Source organism: Cupressus sempervirens, chromosome 8 (assembly GCF_028749045.1).
Source record: "Cupressus sempervirens isolate cs-2001-9-10 chromosome 8, ASM2874904v1, whole genome shotgun sequence".
NCBI lineage: Eukaryota > Viridiplantae > Streptophyta > Pinopsida > Cupressales > Cupressaceae > Cupressus > Cupressus sempervirens.
The window spans coordinates 400,901,850-400,915,261 of record NC_143125.1 but is presented as its reverse complement, the minus strand read 5'-3'; the positions used below and the strand labels follow the sequence as shown (position 1 = coordinate 400,915,261).

Sequence of the window (13,412 nt, the reverse complement as noted above, 5' to 3'; positions counted from 1 at the left end):
GGATAAGGACCAAGGATAGACTTAGGAGATGCAAATGGATAGTGAAAAGAGATATCAACATCTTTAGAGTGAGCAATGTGGTCAAAGCCATCAATAGATTCATGAGTACCTTTGATAGGAACAACATTTCTAATAGAAGCACTTGAAGCTTGAGCATAGTTTTGAAGTGGATGTGGAGAAGTAGAACATGAGGGGATGCTTTGATCTTGACAAGTAGCCTTGGATAGCATATGAAGAGAACTTTTCTCATAATTTTCAGTAAGCTCAAGGGAGATAATGGAAGTGATATCTTCATCATACTTAGGAGGTGGACAAGATATAGGATATGGAGGAGTGACATTTTGAAGGAGATGAAAGGGTGCTTGATCTTGATCTTTCTTAACATTTATAGCATTTTCTTTTTGAGAGTCCTCTTGACATGGAGCCACTTCTAAGGACAAGGGAGAATGAAGAGTGAATGGAGTAGTACTTGGATTAGGCATAGTAGTGCATGAAGGTTGAGGATGTTTAGGATTAGTAGCATGGAAAAGGTTTGCAGCCAAATGAAGGTTAGCTTGAGTTTCTTTTAGAGGTAGCCCTTGAGGATACACGTAGTCAATGTGGAAAGCATTAGGTTCCTTTTTTGATAGAGGCATGTTGGAAAGCTTTGAAGTGTTGGGAGATGCATGAGTGTTGGAAGAAGTGGAGATATCAAGGAAACCATCACTAGACATAGGTTCATCAATGTAATCTTGCTCAAGAGAAGTATCCTTAGCACATGAGTCACTAGAGGTTCCAATAATTCCATTATCAATAAGATCTTGGATTTTATGTTTTAGCTCAATGCAATCTGAAGTACTATGCTCATTATGTTGATGATAAGCACAATAGATATCCAAGAATGGGTTTCCATATGAGCTAGACTTAGGTAACATGATGATCTTATTGCCAAGAATTTTTTGCAAAGTGTCATCATAAGAATCTTCTAAGGGAGCGAAAGTTCTATTAGAAGTACGTCTAGAGTCCTTTTGTTGTTTCTCAAGTGAATGGTATGCATCCATGTCTTCATCATTAGGTTGGTCAAAGATAGGTCCATCTTGAAATTTTAGCATAGGCTCAAAGGAGGTATCACTTGCTTGTTCTCTAAAGAGGTCTTTAGATCTAGAAGAAGAAGACATTTGATGTCTTGAAGTAGAGCACGTAGACCTAGAAGAAGAGGATGACCTCAAAGAAGGTGACTCACATGCATGTAAGGACCTTAAGGAAGATTCATGTAATGATGCAATCTTCTCCTCTAACCTTTTCTCAAGTTTAGACTTCATTTTTGTCATGCGCTTAGAGAAATGAAGGTAAGAAAGATCATTTGTCTCTTCTAGTTCTTTGTATTGCACATATAGATCTTGAAACTCTTTAGTGACATGGAGGATATCATGATCATCTAGATTTGGTTGAGGTTTTCTAGCACAAGGTTTAGATCCCATAGTTTTAGATGCAAAGCCAAGCATAAAAGAGCCTAGAAGATAACTTGATGTTGAAACTATAGGAGGTAGAGTGTTCACTTGCCAAGATAGTATAGAGAGATTAAAGTGACTTGTCAAACAATATGTCCAAGAAACTTACGACATGAATGACTCAAGTCAATAGCTAGGCAAGATGCCCAAATAGCCAAATAGATAGAGCAAGCGGGGTGACAAGTGAACAACTCTCCAACCCAAGAGTGTAGTCAAGAAATCAAGGCAACCATTTCAGCAAAAATATAACTAGCAAGTGGACATAGACCATGCAGACAAAAAGACCAAGAGCACTAAGACCAAAGAGCCACTTTAAGCATGTTCAAAAACTAGAGACATAGAAAATCAAAGTCAAATGATGAGACTCCCCTTAGCAAGCAACACAAGAAAAATGTTAAGACATGATGCTTTGACTTGGTTGACAAAGTTTGACAATAGTTGATAGCATAGCAAGTTTGATGTTCAAAAATAATTTCTTTCCAAGCAACATAGTGACACATGGAGTAGTCTTCAAACAATCAAGCAAGGGACAAAGCAACCTTGCATGATACAAGCATATGTGAGGTCTTAAAAGAAATCCCTAGAACTATCATCATGTGTATGTTCAAAAGATTTTCACAGGTATACCACATTCGAGAACACATCAAGCAATATCTACTTAGAAGTCATGGTTCATTACTCAACAACTTGGCCCACGCTTGATGCTCCTTTGCCTCACACCAAGTGGTTTCCCACAAGAGATATTGGCTTTGTCATGGAAATGCCATAAGCACAACCAAAGGAACACATATGGTGAGTGTAAATCTTGGGGTGATCCGGGTAGTCCACTAGGATCGATCCTTGTACCAAGAAGTTGAGCGGCTAAAAAAAGGTAGTTACTAACTTAGAGTTTTTAGATCAGGCTTCCGTTCATAGTGTTCCTCTTGCTCCCAATTACGGGACACCTCACCTTGCGATGAGTAACCGATCTTGCGATCACAAGAGTACCTTAAGCATTCTTGCCTAGTGATCTCCCTATGGTCGAAATCCCATAAGCGATCACACTAGACGAAGATAAACACTACGTCTACCAAAGTTTTGTGTCCTTGGTAGCCTTGAGTTTATAGTGGGTTGGAAGAGCCGGGTAATCTGCTTGTCCCCACTTGGGTCGTTCCTCTCAGGTTGTCCGAGAGCAGGCCCTCTAAAGGATTCTAACTACACAAAGTGGATCAAATTTTGGAAGTCAAGATTTCTGGTTCACCACAAGGGTGAAGAGCATACTCTTCTATTCCAATTGTTTTCTCCCAAACACGCCAAGAAGATTCAGTTACCCTTTGCTTTTGAAACCAAATGGCAAGTCAAGATTTCTGATTCACCACAAGGGTGAAGAGCATACTCTCCTATTACCAAAAGACTCCAATCACAAGTTTTATGTGCCTATGAAAAATGAACAATTATTCAATGCCACACATGAAAACAATAAAGCAAGAAATTTGGATTTTTATGCTTTGGGCAGCCCTGCAAACAATCGTTAGTAGCCCTTGTGCATTTGAAGCTTTGACATGCGTTCTTTTTATGCAATGTTTCAATTTTTTTCACAAGGATGGCAACCTGAAATCACAACTTGTTAGCAACAAAATTTAGTGTGAAATAACATAAAAATATGCAATAAAAAGTGGTGATTTGCTTCAAAAATCTAATTTATCCTCCAACCAAGTACATGCAAAGAAAGTGCAAGTTAATCACAAATGCTTTCATTTTTACTCTTTGGTTTTGACCTAGTCAACAAGATTGAACTTTTTTGCTATGATTTCGTATCCAAAAATGAAAATGAAAAAAAGAGACCCCTGTTAAAAATCAGAGAGCTTTCCAAAAATGCAAGAAATTTTAAAAAATCTCTTCATTTGCTCCCTAGAGATTGATTTTGTCAAAACAGGCCAAATTTATCAAATCGAATTTTTTATTCTTAATACGATCTCAAAATTAAAAACACAAAGAAAGAACCCCCATTAGAATTCGAAAAGCTTTCTGAAAATGTAAGTTTTTTCAAAAAATGCGCTGATTTGCGATCAGAAACGAATTTTTATGGAAAACAAAGAAAAACTCATAACTCCCGAAAATCATGTCAAAATGCTCTGCAAATCGGACTGAGACATTTTGAGCATATATCCAGCTTGCAAAAAAACTTTCAAAACCAAACTCCAAGCGGTTTAAAAGATATGATCAAATCTTTAAACCAACTAAGTTTTTGGCCTTCAAACCAATTTACTTATGGCTTGGCCTTAAAACCAAAGTGATAATTCTACAAAAGCATTTGATTAGACCCAATATGCTGCTGTAAAAAACCAAAAATAAGAAATGAAAGCAAATGGAGCTGAAATTTTGATTCAAGCCCCACGGTGGGCGCCAAAAATGTACACTCGATTTGTGTCACACTCTAAACCCTTCTATCCAAACGATTCCATGAGATTGGAATGTTCAGATGCCGGCTTAGAGCTCCCTATCCACAGAGTGCAAGAGAGTATATTTTAAGAATAAGAAGGCTCTCAGATGAGCCTTAGAGATACTCTTCTTGCTAGTAAACCATGCAATGGGAGGTTCCAAAGACAAGATGCAAGAATGCAAATGTCCCAAGGAGTTCCTCAAGAACGCAATGCAACTAAAGATTAAACTAGAATGAATATGAAAAATGCAGCTATTCTAAGCATGGATGAGAGTGTTAAAATACCATTAATAAGCTATGTGAGATAGATTATTGCAAAATAGAAGCTAAACTAACATGCAACATGAATCTAAGCTAAAATGCTATGGTATGAGAGAATGTAGACAAGAAATAGAAGTTCTCCACAAAGCTCCAAAGAAACCTGTTAGAAAACCTGCAGCATAACAATATTCAAAAGATGAGGATTGAGGGGGAAAGCTCTCTCCCTTTTAAAGATGTATGAACGGTGGAGATCAAGATGAAGATGGTGGATGATCAACGGTGGAATTCGAAAATAGGAGTGATCCATGTGCACACACAAATCAACCAATAGAATATAAGTTGACTTGTCATATAAGACAAAAGTCACAAAGCCTTTTCTTTTAATTGCAAAATAGAAAAAGGACTTTATGTGTGCACTTTAAGTGGGTTATAAGAATGGGGTCTTTTATTTAATTAAAAGGGGACATGTTCTTTTAATCAAATAATGAACTTAGGATAGCATAGTCAAACTATAGGTTATAATCAAATAAATTGATTATTAGCAATTTGGTCTAAATAAATGATTAAATTAATTTAGCCAAAATGCTGAGAAGGGGGCTAATAGTCTAGATGACCATTTTTAGGTGATTACACTACTAACTTTGGCTGGTAACTCGGTAATTGAAGAGAACTTTCTCTCTTGGCAGTAAGATAAAACTTAAAGTTTTGACCTTGGTTTTTCCTAGCATCTTTATTCATGCTAGTGTATCCCTTTTCAGCACTAACTTTATCTTGGAACTAATGTATGATGAGGCACTTAAAAATCAGTCCCACATACCTCTTTTTCTTAGTTTGATGAAATGTGATCACTTAACCTTTGAGGTGAAGTGATCCCTTCATTTGATGTGTTGCATCCATCTTTCTTCTTCCATGTTTTGTTCATCTCTCTTCTAATGTACTCAACATCTACCTTTCCTTTTCCCTTGTTGAACTCTAAGTTAGGTGCCTTTGTCCTTGCTGGGAAATGCTTGCTAATATAACCAGTTTTCAAACAACTAAAGCATGTGGTTTGACTCAACCATATGTTATAGCTTCCATTGAAATGTGTTCTTATTCAATTCTTAAGGATGTGTCCATACTCTTGACAATAATGATAGTTGTGCCTTGTATTGTAGTCCCAATTGTAGGAATTTTCATGAGTTCTTCCCTTATTTGATGACCATGTGGACTTGGATCTGCATTCAAAGGCTTTATGTCCAAACTTTTGACAATTGTAGCAGCATCCTTCAAATATTGGTGCACGCATGGTTCTGGTTCTGTATTCATGTCCCTGATGACCTTGTTTGTTGCACTTGTAACAATGTTTCATGTTCTTTGGCTTGGTGACTAGCATTCTTGCTCCTACAAACATTAACTGTGTGTCCTTTCTTTCCACAATGATGACAAGTAGGTTTAAAGTTTTTACCTTTATTGCTTCTTTCCTTAGTAGCTTTGGATGATTCTCCTTCTTCAGTGCTTTTGTATCCCAATCCTAATGTGTCTTTACTAGATCTAGGGAGTTTTAGTAATTGTTCAAAGTACTTGATGGCTTCATTTGACTTGTTGAAACTTTTAGCAAACTCCTTTTCTCTTTTCAAGTCATTCTATAGTTGGTCATTTTGCAACTTCAATGTAGTTATCTCAATGTCTTTGACATTCAGCTCATGATGGGCATTCATCATTTGACTTAGGGTGTCCAATTACATGTTTGAGACCTTGGATAGCTTTGCTGATTTTTCTTCCAATCTGTTTGACAAAATTCTCTTGTCTTCCTCAATCATGGCCTTGTCTTCTTTAGCTTTCTTCTTTTGTTCAGTCACCTCACATAGCAGTATTGCTTATGATTCTTGCTCCAACTTGAGATTTTTGATCTCATCATCTTGTGCTCTATTCTTGTCCATGAGATCTACAATTGTTGCATTAAATTCATAGGATTTGCCATCTACAAATAGATTTTTGGTGTTAATCTCTTTGTATTGAGTGTCATTTTCTGCTATGACAATCTCTTTCCTTCTCTTTAGCAAACTTCTCAAGGAATCTCTAGCTTTATCTAGTTGTTATAGTAAGAGATGTATCTCAATCTCTTGTTTTTCAATAGTCTTTCCCAACTTGTAAACCTCCATCTTAAGATCTTTTCTCCGAGTCGTAAGGCTTATCCTGATGAGAACTTAGCTTTGATACCAATTGTTGGAAATATAAATAGGAAACGTATACTTCTGAGGGGGGCGGGGGCTATGAATCAAAAGTACTAAGCTCTAACCAATAAAACTTTCAACTTTAAAACAATGCATGCATAAAATTATTGAAATAACATGTAAAGTAAATGCATTCACATAAACACTTGACACCAAATATGACTACCCAGAAACCCTCCAAAGAGTCACTACTATAGCAATAAAGTTCACCTATTAAGGTTACATGATTTGACCATTCTCATGATTCGCCCTGTGAGAGGACTACCCTGTTAAAGGCTTATAAAGAATTGTTAGATCCTACCTTATTAAAGGATCTTAACACCCTCTTAAAAGTGTGCCTAGCTAAAGGACTTTAGAACACTCACTTGGAATGTCACCTTGTTAAAGGATTTCACAATGATTGTTAAGTCAACCTTAATACAAAGAATTTCATCCTACTGATACAATTGTTAGAAAGTACAATAGAATATTTGATTTGATATGCTTACAATCTGATATTGCTGATTTTAGATCCCAATTTAGTTCATCTTGATCCTCTCTAATTTGATATGAAATTGATGTAACATTGATTCTTTGTTCTGCTAGCTAATTCTGCAATTCTATCATTCTTCTAGGTCACCTTGAATGTATGCTAAACAAATCATCCCTTTTTTACTGCTATCATCACCTTCTCGCATGCATTCTCTAATGCTTTCTCTCACATTCATAATAAATTATGGGGCTTCATCTCCTTTAAAAATACTTTGGTGGCTTATGATTAGGTATGAATTTTTTATTGAGATTCATTCAACTTTCTCGCTCAATTCCCTCCATTTTTTTGATTGGTTGCATGTTGATCGTATAGGGAATTCAAATGGATTCAATCTTATCTTTAAAGCTTTGAGATCTATCCATATGTCAACTCAAAGATGGTTTACATAGTTGTTTGTGCCATCACAAACAACTAGGTTAATTTTGTGTTACTCGGCACTTGTTTAATACTGATGCTCAGCACATACTATAATTCTATCTAGCTCGACACTTGAACTTTCTCGGCATCTATTGCTCACTTGACACTTGAAACTTTCTCAGCTCTATCTATTTTCTTGACACTTACTATTTACTCAGTACATGAGTGACTTGGCACTCATTACAGCTCGGCATCCATACATATTATACTTGGCATATGTTACTAGCTTAGCATGAACTTAGTAAATTTCTTAAGTGTGTTGACATTCAATTGTCAAAACCAATCTGAGATCAACAAGGTCAATTGTTAGACCAAAAAGACAAGTGGAAGCTTTTGAAAATGAATAAATTTAAGCTCTCCTTCATTTTGATAAATGTTTATGGTCCTGCTTCAACTCAAGATAAATAAAATTTGTGGATAAACTTGACTCAGATTATCCAGATACATACCGATCAGCATATAATTTTGGGTGGTGATTTGAATGCTATCCTCAAGATGATAGAAAAGAATCAGGGTATTTGTCCACCATTAAAAACTATTCAAGATTTTTTGGGCTTTGTAGAGGATAATAACTTGTTGGATGTTGAGCCTAATAATGGTACCTTCACATGGACTAATCAAAGAGAAATTTTTTCCCAAATTGTGGTCAGATTGGATAGGTTTCTCATTTCACAAGAACGAAAGTTAAGTAACAACACCTTCCAATCAAATATTCTACCATTACCAGGTTCATACCACTTCCCTATATCATTACTCATAGGCCCCTCTTTGGCACAACAAGATTTCAAGCATCAACCATCTTTTAAATTTGAACAGATGTGGCTTCGTCATCCATAGTTCCTTTAGCTTATTAAGCAATGGTGGATAAGTGCCCCACAAGGTGAAGGATAAAAAATGCATTGATTTGCTGCCAAAGTGAAGTATACCAAGAAACAAATTTAAAAATGGAATGAAGTGGTTTCTAAAAACATCTTCAAAGAGAAAGGGAAAGTCAAACAACAATTGGCTGAAGCTTTCAACATAATTATTAAACAAGGTATAGATGATGACACTTATCATAAACATAAAGCTTTACAAATAGAATGGGAAAAATTATGCAATAAAGAAGAGAAATACTGGCAACAAAAATCTAGAGAACTATGGTTAAGAGATGGGGACAAAAAACCTTCTTTTTTCATTCATCGGCAAAACAAAAAATGGCAGCAAGTTGTGTTCTTTCCATTAACAATGTTGATACTTGTATACAAATCTCTAATAAGATTTGTATCCAAGAAGAAGGGGTGAGATTTTTTAAGAGCCTACTTGTACCACCTACTATTCCTGCATCTAGTGGACCTTCAAAGCATGAACTTCTGAATAATATTCCATCTATTGTGTCAGATGCTAACAATATTTGTCTTATGGCTCCTTTCACCATACAAGAGCTTTGAAAAGTTTTTTTTTTCTCTTCCTTTGAATAAAGCCCTGGGTCTTGATGACTATACAACTCTATTTTTTAAGCTTGCTGAAATTTCATAGGGTGGGGACTTTTGAATGTCATTGAAGAGTCAAAAAAAAGTAAAGCTATGTTAAAATATTTTAACACTACCCAATATAGTTATCATCCCAAAGATCAAAAGTCCCAAAACTTTTGCAGATTTTTGACCAATATCATTATGTAATACAATATACAAGATCATTACAAAGGCAATTTAGTTGAGAATGCAATATCTCATTCTAAAACTAGTTTCTCAAGAACAAGGTGGATTTGTTCTGAGCAGGGAGATAATGAAAGGAACACTTTCAGCTCATGAGATACTCCATTCAATTAACAGTAATAAAAATTCAATCTTCATGGTCAAGCTTCACATGATGAAATCATACAAAGTTAGATGGGACTTTCTCTTTGAAGTGTTGCAAAAATTTAATTTTCAAAGGGTTGATGTAAATGGATTAAAGTCTACATAACAGGTGCTTGGTTTGCACTTTTAATAAATAGAGTCCCAGCAAGTTTCTTTTCATCCACACAAGGGGTCCAGCAAGGAGATCCTTTGTCTCTAGTTTTATTCATTCTCATGGAAAAATCCTTTAGTAGAACTATTTACAAACAACATACACTTGGCAATTGGAAAGGTGCTAAAATTGGGGGTACGAAAACTTCAATAACACACTCTTTTTTTGTGGATGGCACTTTACTTTATGGGGAGTCTAATGTTAATGAAGCCATGTAGATTAAGAAAACCTTGGATCTCTATACTTCAGATTTAGGAAAAAAGGTTAATGCATGTAAATCAAAAACATATTTGTTCACTACCAATTAGTCCATTTCAAATAGAATCATCAATATTTTGGGCTTCTCAATTGACACCCTGCCATCAGTATATCTTGGTATACATCTTTTCACAGGGACTAATATAATTAGTTACTGAAAACCCATCATTGAAAGAATTAAATCTAGAGTTGTGTCCTAGAAGGGTTAATGGCTTTCTCTTGTAGTCAAAATTCTCCTTATAAAATCAATATTGCCAACTATTCTAAATTATTACTTAGCAGTACTCAAAGCACCTGCAATAGTGATTCAAACAATTTAGAAGTTGTTGAGGGATTTCTTATGGACTAGGAATGTGAATGACACAAAGAATGTCCCACTTGTTTCTTTGAAAGGCCTGGCACAGGTAAATTCATTGGGTGGAGTAGGGGTTCATGACTTGGTAAATCGTAACAAGTCTTTTGTGGGGAAGCTACTATGGCACATGTATTCTAAGCCATATACTAAATGGTGCTAGATTATGCAATGAGAATATCTTAGCAACAATTACCCATCAAGAGTGCTATATATTTTGAATCTAGTCAAAGGTTCAGCCATTTGGGATTTTGTGATGTCTTCAAGAGATGTTGTGGTTAAATATATTACATGGGAAGTGAACAATGATGTCAAGGCTAAGTTCTGGAGAGATTCATGGAATGGAGCTCCTTCACTTATTAAGACTGATTTAAGCCAAGATTTGGTTACACGTTCAAAAAGAGCGTGGGGATGTCGCCTTGTGGATTTTGTCTCATTTGTATGTCTATTTTGTATGAAAGTGATATGGAAAGATCTGCATGAACTACCAGTAACAGATCAAGGTAAGATAAGATTTTTAGAAATACTTTTAGGAAAAATAGTCTACTTGTTAGACAAAGAAGACAGGTTACTATGAGTCCCGAGTAAAAATGGTAACTATTCAATTAAGGAGGCCTATAGATTTTTATAGCAGAAGGAGGTTAGAAAGGTTCCTTGTTGCGCATACTCTTTTTGTTGGAATTTGATCACTCTCCCTAAGGCAGGATGCTTTGCTTGGATAGATTTAAATAAAAGGGCATTAAAAAGTGACAAGTTAAACAAGCTTCATAGCTCCTAGCCTTTTAATTGATGGTTGTGGAACCAAGAAATTGAAGATGTGGACCACTTGTTTTCGAATTGTCCATTTGCACAAAAATGTTGATTTTTTGTTCTCAGAAAATTGTAGTACTTCACCCCACTACCCAACAAATTATGGAACCTCTTTCAGTCATGGCCAAAGTTATACTCATCTTCCCTCTTCTCTAGTTTAAGTAAATTTATTCCAACACTTGTGGTATGGGCAATTTGGTGGGAACACAACAAGAGGATATTTAAACACAATCCTTCAGATATTGACATGCTTCTTCAAAATCTAGAAAGATCTATTTCTGAGGTAGTTAATGCTAGTCATTTGAGGATCCAATGTAATCCAATAGTATCTAATTAGGACAACATAGTCATTCATGAATGGAAAGGCATACATATTCCTAGCCATTGGTATCATAGCTCTTCAGTTCAAGGTGTACAAGACAGAGCTACAGCGCATTGGTATCCACCTAGCCAAGGTTTTGTAAAATTAAATTTTGATGGTTGCTGACATGGTAATCCTAGTATATGTGGAATTGGGGTATGTATTAGAGACAATTAGGGTGATCTATTAGCAGTTAAATCTTTTCCATTGCAACAGGAATTAATAATATGGCTGAAGTGCAAGCATTATTTGCAGGATTAGTTCTTGCTAGAAAAGGCAAATTTTAGCACATATAAGGGGAAGGTGACTCGATGGTTATTATCAATGCATGTATTAAGTGGGAATCACATAATTGGAGATTAGCATATAATTACAAAAAAATTGGCTACTATTAGATACCTTTGAAGAAATATGCATGTCACATACCCTTCACGAAGGGAACATTGTGGCAGATTACATGGCCAACCGGGGGTGTGATGGTCTAGACCAGGAAACAGATAAATCAATGGGTTTTTTTTCAGCATGACAATGATTTGCAAAAACTAATCACAATCGACAAACAATATACTCAACATATGTAAAGGGTTTTGTATCTGCATATGTAATGTTTAGTGTAGTTTAGGTTGTCTTTGGGATTTTTGTGTGTGTTTCAAGATGGCAACTGCACTAACCTTTTGACTTCAATTACTCACATATATCATTTTGTATAAAATAGCGATGTCATATTTTCTTTATGGTTCTCTCCCAATTGAGTTTTTGAACCATTTTATTTTATAATAATATATGTAGTGGCACGTCCACTTTTTTATTTTTAAAAAAAATTAAAAATAATATAATTAATAATTCATATTATTTAGAATTTTGAATGAATTTATGTTTTAATATAAAAATTATAATATTTAACTAAAAATTATTAATAAAATGTTAATTTTGTCTATATGTAAAAAAATGTCCAAATAAAACACTTAATGAATTGTGTCATCTTTACAACCTCTTTTTTATTCCTATTTCACCTCTCCTCTTCTTATGTTAAATTACATAAATTAAATAATTGTATATTATTTCTCAAAAAAATTATGTGTTCTCTGTGTTATATAAAATACAAGTGCCACATAGCAACTAAGTACTTGTCATATTATAATAGAATAATAAATATAAAACATATACATAATTTTTAATTAATTTAAATCTCTATTAATGTAAAATGTAAGTTACATAGTTTATTTTAATATTATAAAATAGAAAATAATTTTTAAAATGCACAGAGATATGTTAACAAAGAAGAGAAAATTTTAGAAAAATAAATAAATATAATGTAATAAATATTAATAATTATAATGATGCGCAAGTACTAACAAGACAAGGAAATCATTAATTTAATAAACAATGTATGATTATGTATAAATAAATAAATTTTTAGAATGCTTAAGCCTGGCCGATAGGTAGACGAGACAATAAATGATGAACAATTTTACGAGATTGATTAAATTAATAAATTCTTAGCCTTTGTAATGATCTCTTCACAAAAGAGAAAGGCCAAGGCAATGAAATTGTTGAGAGTAGTGTTGATGATAACAATGGTAGTGGTAGTGGTAGTGGGCATGATGGAAGGTATCTTATGTTCAGTACAAATTGATTACTTCATAGACTCTGACGATTTGTACTACAATTTGAATTAATTGATTATTGTGGCAGGTATGGCAAAAGCTCTAGTGCTATGTGAAGACAAGTATCCATGCAGATACACGCTGGACTGTTATCAGGCTGGTTTTCAGGGCTATGAATGTTGCGACAAGGGTGTGTGGGAGAAATTTGCTACCTTGCAAGTGAGGACTGATTTGCAATGAACTTGTCAAATAAATTTCCTTTTATGTAGCTTTGCACTTGTCCTTATTATTATTATTTATCATAGTTTAATTACATTTTATATGGTGAGAGCTATTTTGCTCTGCACATATGCAAAGATTAGCATTATAATTTACTTATGTTTTACATGGTGAGAGCTATTAGATTGTAGAGAATATGGTTTGTTTAGTTGCAATGATGTTATAGAAGTGGTGTAATAAACTAAATATATATATGTGGTTAAACTATAGAATATTTGTGTACTATAAGTTACTTGTCAAATTGTCTATTATTGTACAAGTTATTAAGTTAGAAAGAAATCCAATTTTGAGATTTATGAATATATGACATCTTATATTTATATTTTAATTAGAAGTGTGTATGGCATTCTGTTTTTCTTATGAGTTTCCCACAATAATTAGAGACCATAAGATCATATTTTTAGAGTCATTCACAAAG

General features: G+C 34.5%; 1 long non-coding RNA gene across 2 annotated transcripts in view; it reads left to right on the top strand.

Moving 5' to 3' along the window:
- Window positions 1-13,206, top strand: part of LOC149542978 (uncharacterized) — a 75,810-nt gene extending 62,604 nt beyond the window's left edge. For both annotated transcript variants that reach the window (XR_016355203.1, XR_016355202.1), the window contains one exon: window positions 12,804-13,206. This is a non-coding gene — a long non-coding RNA (uncharacterized LOC149542978). The remainder of the gene's footprint in view (window positions 1-12,803) is intronic.
- Window positions 13,207-13,412: the final 206 nt, after the last annotated feature.